Below are 7680 nucleotides of genomic sequence, written 5' to 3' on the forward strand. Positions count from 1 at the left end.
ACGTCAGAGCATCTATCATATGCGATAGTGTTTGGCAGGTAGTCTCACATCCAAAATCACTGTGTACACAGTCACAGATGGTACAGTATGGCAAATAGAAGACACCTACCAGGTTCTCTGCAGTGGAGAGCCATAGGAAGAATGATAGCAGGACAGTCGCTAACTTATGTGGCCCAATGGCTTAATGTGAATTGTTCTGTTGTTTTTTGAATGTGGTTGACAGTTTCTAGAGATTGAAACTGTATCTCAAAGACCAGAATGGGGCTGACCATGTGGTGTGGACAGAAAGAGAGAACTGTTATTTGGCTGGAAGGGCACAATGGTACCGCCTTAGTACTGCTCAACAACTGGCGTCTGACCTCACAGCATCCACTGGATGTTTGTAGTGAGGCAAACTGTGTACAGAAGGCTTTGGCAGAGCAGCCTTCGTTGTTGAAGACCTGCTGTATTTGTACCTCTGATGTGTCTAAAGTGGAGCCCTCAACATGCCAGTGGATGGTCGAACAGTGGACCAATGTCTTTTTCTCAGATTAGTCCTGATTTGATCAGGACAGTGATTCTCAATGGATTTGCATCTGGAGGGAACATGGAACACAATTTCGGGACCCAACCATTGTGGAAGGAGACTGATATCGAGGATGATCGCTAATGGTGTGGACAGGAATTATGTTGACCATTCAAACACCTCTTCACGAAATTCTATTGTTAAACCGGCAAGATTTAACTGCTGTCAGGATCTTGAGACCTCGTGTGGTCATTGCGAGATGCTGTGGGCCCAGATTTTGTATTGCTGGATGATAATGCTCGACCTCATAGAGCAACCGTGGTTGATGTTTTCTTGGAAACAGAAGATATTGCATGCATGGCATGGCCTGCTCGCTCTCCCGGTTTGAATCCCATAGAACATGTGTGGGATGCCCTAGGGACACGGGCTGCCTCACCTCAGCATCCATCAACCACTCTCCAAGACTTGCCAGCAGCACTGCAGGAAGGATGGGTGTTATTGGCTCAACATTAGATTGATGACATCATTCGCAAAATGCCCCATCATTTGTCAGGCCTGTATTGCTGCCAGAGGTGTTTTCACCCCATACTGAGTCCATTAAACAGTTGGAATGTGTGTGTAAATTTATTGAGGTGGAAAAAAGAACAACATTTTTGAAACTTCCAAGTGTATGCCGGGCCGAGACTCGAACTCGGGACCGTTGCCTTTCGCGGGCAAGTGCTCTACCAAGGAGAGCTTGTGTAAAGTGTGGAAGGTAGGAGACAAGGTACTGGCAGAAGTAAAGCTGTGAGGACGGGACATGAGTCGTGCTTGGGTAGCTCAGTTGGTAGAGCATTTGCCCGCGAAAGGCAAAGGTCCCGAGTTCGAGTCTCGGCCTGGCACACAGTTTTAATTTGCCAGGAAGTTTCATATCGGTGCACACACTGCTGCAGAGTGAAAATCTCATTCTGGAAACAACATTATGCATTATGTTCTGCATTCTCTGTATTGTTTCTACTTTACCATCACCTGATTATACTGTTTTGTGGCAAAATAAATGCAATCTAGCACAATTTCAGTTTGTTGCTTTAATTTCGGACATCAGTGTATATTAAAATTTGACTGACACAAGCATGAGTAGTATTAAGCAGTAAGGTGATAGTTTATTACTAATACAAAGTACAGATTAAGTTTTCATGATTTGATAGTATTTTTTTTAATATATTCTTTGACTCATTCCACATCCCTGAAGGTTCTCCTTGACAAGATGTCTAAAACACAATGAATGAATAAACGACACTCCCTCATGTAAGCCTCAGTGCAGCAAATGACTTCATTGTACCACCAGTAGAAGTAACAAAAACTGTTACGCCCGTTCTCTGGAAATGGGAACATGTCGTAGCTCCACCAACCGTGTGCAATGTGCAAGGCCAGCGCCAAACGAAGCTTTCTCCTGCAACATGAGGTAGTAGCAAAGACAGTACAAGCAGTTACAGTAGTGTTTCTTATTGGGAAAATTAGGAAGCCTTCACATCATACGGGTACTGGAAGAAGGACGAGGATCTAGCTACTGCAATATGGTGTGTTTACTAAGTACATACAGGTACTTCAGTCTGAAGGAGATTTGCTTCTCTCAGGGTGCATTTATGACTGTCGTCCAAACATTGCCTCTCCCCATTATTTCGTACCATCCAACAGAGAAAAACTATGAGCTATGAAAGACTTCACTAACGTCACCTGGCAGAGAACTCTATAAGATATTACTGTGCCCCTCCCTTCAGATATATCGAAAGCAAATACTGTCTGCACTCTGACATCGAGCATATATGGCGATCCTATTAATTATGCAGGTATTGATCCACTGAAGCAGGTGGCCAGCGATCAAAGTAATTGCACTGACCAGCGTAAAGTTTCATCACCTATACTGTAGGAGGACCATATTTCACATACCGTCGATCACGAGAGAGGGTTCCTATGTTGTTCTTTATAAGCAATTTGATACATCGTTTTTCTACCATAACACACCCAAGCTGTGTATGACAACGGTTTGTACAATGCCATACTTTTTATTTTTCCATCATGACTTCAAGGTCTGTGTCAGATGTTACACCAATATTAACACATTTCGATCAATTGCCTCTCATAGAAAGCTAAATATCGCATGTTGTAAACTGTTCTGCTCCCACAGCACACAGGATGGTTGAAGTAAAAGACAGAGGCGATGTTTCCTATTGACAAAAATGTGGTGGACATCGCAACATCTGAAAATTAGAACAGTTTGCGGCATTGTGAAGCGTTTCCAAGCAGCTGTCCAAAGGTGACAATCTTTACATTTAATCTCATCGTCCACAGTGGCAGGGTAGCTGATGTCTCGGTTTTCCGTTTTCCGAAGAGACCCTGAGCATTGATTCCTCATATTGCTGGTCCATATTGCTCCCAGGTATACAATCGCTATTTCTGTGCTCTAGGTGGTAGTCATCCTGGCCTCCAGGTCTTAGGCCCTGCGTCTTTCATTTTTATGACTTACAGTGCATAACTACATGTGGAACAAAAGAGTATTCTGCTGGACTTCGCATAGAGCACGGATAGTATGCACCAATCAATCTCACCAGTGCACATGTCACGAACCCTGTTCTATGACTTACATGGAAAAACACAAACACTGTTTCTCAGTGTAGGAAGCAGCCATCAGCAGAGAGGAGGTGCAAAAATTACGTTCCTTAGCCGAAACAGTTTATAAATTCGGTAAGATTTTATTACGATTTGCCATCTCCCCCTATGTGGATGGCGTCACTAAGTATTCTCACATTCGTGGGATAAAGTCGGAGATTCAAAGCTCTAGCGCTCAGATCTCTGTTTCGAAACGAGCTACCCTTTCATTGAAGCTATAGGCTAAGGAGCCTGAGCAAAACTCTACATTGCCTCTCTCTATGTTTCTCGTAACTCTTCCTCTGTCTTTAACCAATCCTCCCCGCAACACTATCTATGATTCAATTTGAAAGTGACTAAAAGTAAGAGGGCACTACACCCACTGCAGTCGACGTCTCGTGAAGGAGTTCCACGTTATCAATGCACTTCGATATTTTGTTTTCGAAAAGAATGTAACATAGTTTCAAACTTGCACTGATCGGTGCAAGTGATACACAGATCGGTTTTCTCGTACCAATACTGTATCTGCCGTTCTGCAAAAACTGTTCCGTACCAATCTGACTCATATCACCCGCCCAACTACACACGATCTCTCTAGATGCTTGCATACTGCAGAGTTTATCACTCCTTATTGGTGCATAGTAGATATGAACCTCATACATTTGAGAGTGTTGTGGTAGTATAACAGATAATTAAGGAAAATAACAAGAAACGTTTGAGTTACGCACGATAGACCTCCATAGAAGAGTCTGAAACATTTTACGTTAATCACTTGTGCTATCTGTTGCGCAGAATTGTTGTAGTATCTTTTGTTTCCTTTACTGCTTGCTCAATATACAGATTGAATAGCATTGGGGATAGGTTACAACCCTGTCTCACTCCCTTCCCAACCACTGCTTTCCTTTAATGTCCCTCGACTCTTATAACTGCCATCTGCTTTCTATACAAATAGTAAATAGCCTTTCGTTCCCTGTATTTTACCCCTGCCACCTTTAGAATTTGAAAGAGAGTATTCCAGACAACATTGTCAAAAGCTTTCTCTAAGTCTACAAATGCTAGAAACGTAGGTTTGCCTTTCCTTAATCTTTTTCTAAGATAAGTCGTAAGGTCAGTATTGTCTCACGTGTTCCAATATTTCTACGGAATCCAAACTGATCTTCCCCGAGGTCGACTTCTACCAGTTTTTCCATTCGTCTGTAAAGAATTCGCATTAGTATTTTGCAGCTGTGACTTATTAAACTGATACTTCGGTAATTTTCACATCTGTCAACAACTGCTTTCTTTGGGATTGGAATTATTATATTCTTCTTGAAGTCTGAGGGAATTGCGCCTGTCTCATACATCTTGCTCACCAGATGGTAGAGTTTTGTCAGGACTGGTTCTCCCAACGCTGTCAGTAGTTCTAATGGAATGTTGTCTACTCCCGGGGCCTTGTTTCGACTTAGGTCTTTCAGTGTTCTGTCAAACTCTTCACGCAGTAAATGAAGCAGGCAAAAAGGAATACAAACGTCTCAAAAATGAGATCGACGGGAAGTGCAAAATGGCTAAGCAGGGATGGCTTGAGGACAAGTGTAAGGATGAAGAGGCTTATCTCACTAGGGGTAAGATAGATACTGCCAACAGGAAAGTTAAAGGGACCTTCATCTACATGCTCTTCCATTTCCATAATATTGTCCTCAAGAACATCGCCCCTGTATAGACCCTCTATATACTTATATACTCCTTCCACCTTTCTGCTTTCCCTTCTTTGCTTAGAACTGGGTTTCTATCTGAGCTCTTGATATTCATACTAGTGGTTCTCTTTTCTCCAAAGGTCTCTTTAACTTTCCTGTTGGCAGTATCTATCTTACCCCTAGTGAGATAAGCCTCTTCATCCTTACACTTGTCCTCAAGCCATCCCTGCTTAGCCATTTTGCACTTCCCGTCGATCTCATTTTTGAGACGTTTGTATTCCTTTTTGCCTGCTTCATTTACTGCATTTTTATATTTTCTCCTTTCATCAGTTAAATTCAATATTTCTTCTGTTACCCAAGGATTTCTACTAGCACTCGTCTTTTTACCTACTTCATCCTCTGCTGCCTTCACTACTTCATCCCTCAGAGCTATCCATTCTTCTTCTACTGTATTTCTTTCCCCCATTCCTGTCAATTGTTCCCTTATGCTCTCCCTGAAACTCTGTGCAACCTCTGGTTCTTTCAGTTTATCCAGGTCCCATCTCCTTAAATTCCCACCTTTTTGTAGTTTCTTCAGTTTTAATCTACAGTTCATAACCAATAGATTGTTGCCAGTGTCTACATCTGCCCCTGGAAATGTCTTACAATTTAAAACCTGGTTCCTAAATCTCTGACTTACCATTACATAATCTATCTGATACCTTCTAGTATCTCCAGGATTCTTCCATGTATACAACCTTCTTTTTTTATTCTTGAACCAGGCGTTAGCTATGATTAAGTTATGCTCTGTGCAAAATGCTACCAGGTGGCTTCCTCTTTCATTTCTTAGCCCCCAATCCATATTCACCTACTATGTTTCCTTCTTTTCCGTTTCCTACTACCGAATTCCAGTCACTCATGACTATTAAATTTTCGTCTCCCTTCACTATCTGAATAATTTCTTTTACCTCATCATAAATTTCTTCAATTTCTTCGCCATCTGCAGAGCTAGTTGGCATTTATACTTGTACTACTGTAGTAGGTGTGGGCTTCGTGTCTATCTTGGCCACAATAATGCGTTCACTATGCTGTTTGTAGTAGCTTACCCGCACTCCTACTTTTTTATTCATTATTAAACCAACTCCTGCATTACCCCTATTTGATTTTGTATTTATAACCCTGTATTCACCTGACCAAAAGTCTTGTTCCTCCTGCCACTGAACTTCACTAATTCCCTCTATATGTAACTTTTCTAACTTCTCATGCCCGATTAAGGGGTCTGACATTCCACGCTCCGATCTGTACAATGCAAGTTTTTTTCCTCCTGACTAACGACGTCCTCTTGAGTAGTCCCCGCCCGGAGATCCGAATGGGGGACTATTTTACCTCTGGAATGTTTTACCCAAGAGAACACCATCATCATTTAACCATACAGTAAAGCTGCATGCCCTCGGGAAAAATTACGGCTGTAGTTTCCCCTTGCTTTCAGTCGTTCGCAGTACCAGCACAACAAGGTCATTTTGGTTAGTGTTACAAGGCCAAAGCAATCAATCATCCAGACTGTTGCCCCTGCAACTACTGAAAAGGCTGCTGCCCCTCTTCAGGAACCACACGTTTGTCTGGCCTCTCAACAGATACCCCTCCATTGTGGTTGCACCTACGGTATGGCCATCTGTATCGCTGAGGCACGCAAGTCTCCCCACCAACAGCAAGGTCCATGGTTCATGGGGAGAGGTGAATGAGATTACGAGTACAAATTGTGTAGTCTAAGAAATATGTCTGAAAGTGGAGGACAGGTGCCAGGCATCTGCCCACATTCTTAACTGCATGATGTATCATAGTGACAAACATTCTGCAATCCCCAGCACATCAGGGGCAGATGAAGGCTGTTAGGTACACTGGACCAGGAGGCCCAGGTCTTTTGGAAGGGGTAGTCAATGAGATCGCACTCTGCTGCCCATACTCAGGCTTCTGCGGAGCTTGTAGTCGGTGCAAACCAGTGCAGTAAACAGTGGCTGTTGACTCACACTCGTTCAGTAGAAGAGATGTGTTACACACTTGTGAAGATGAACAAGTGCTCACAGCTCTTAAGGTAAGCACTTTAGAGCCCATGTTTACTGGACTTTTTTTGTATTGGCCCATCCTACCTCCTACAAAAATATGGAAAACATGGAAAACAAAGTGATTACAGTAGAAGATATTGTTTCACAGCACTGAGGATGAACAAGTGCTGATATCTCTTAAGACATGCATATCTACTGGACTTTTTTGGCATAAGGAACATGCACCCTAATATTTAAAAGATAATTCTGAAATTTACTGTACAAGAGTTGATTTTGCTACATGGGGACAAACTCCAGAAACCAGTCCCTGAGAAGATAAGGCGCAAAAAACATCATATGGATATATTGTCGGAACTGCTTCCCAAGGGAGGTACAACCACTTGAAGGCACAGGTAAAACATCTTTGACACTGTAAGTTTCAGTCCTTGATAGATCACTTGAGAACACATATGCACATAGGAAAACTGTCTACATTAGTGATCTTAGCTCCACACTCAAGATGGTATGCATAGTGTCTATATTACGTGGTTATAAAGGAAGTAAATCCATAGGTAATAAGGCCTGAGAGAGGTGGGGTGAGGAGGGGAACAAGCTCCGCCTCCAAGTACTGCAAGCACACAGTGTAGGCAACACAAACGTGTTTCTTAAACTTCCACAAAAGCAGCTATATGTAGGACACAGTTAATCGTCAGTTAAATACGTCGTCCTATCAAAATTGTAATCACTGTTTGTACTGACTTATTAAATAGACATTAATAGTGATTATTGGTTTCTTTCATCATCGCAGCACTTGACTACATGCATCATCATTTTACGACAAGTGCTCCTTATA

General features: G+C 42.4%; 1 non-coding gene across 1 annotated transcript; it reads left to right on the forward strand.

The window, feature by feature from the left end:
• The first annotated feature begins 1312 nt into the window (after window positions 1-1312).
• Window positions 1313-1387, forward strand: Trnas-cga. Its single transcript has one exon. It is a non-coding gene; the product is annotated as a tRNA-Ser (tRNA).
• The last annotated feature ends 6293 nt before the right edge of the window (window positions 1388-7680 follow it).

Source organism: Schistocerca piceifrons, chromosome 3, assembly GCF_021461385.2.
Source record: "Schistocerca piceifrons isolate TAMUIC-IGC-003096 chromosome 3, iqSchPice1.1, whole genome shotgun sequence".
Taxonomy (NCBI): domain Eukaryota; kingdom Metazoa; phylum Arthropoda; class Insecta; order Orthoptera; family Acrididae; genus Schistocerca; species Schistocerca piceifrons.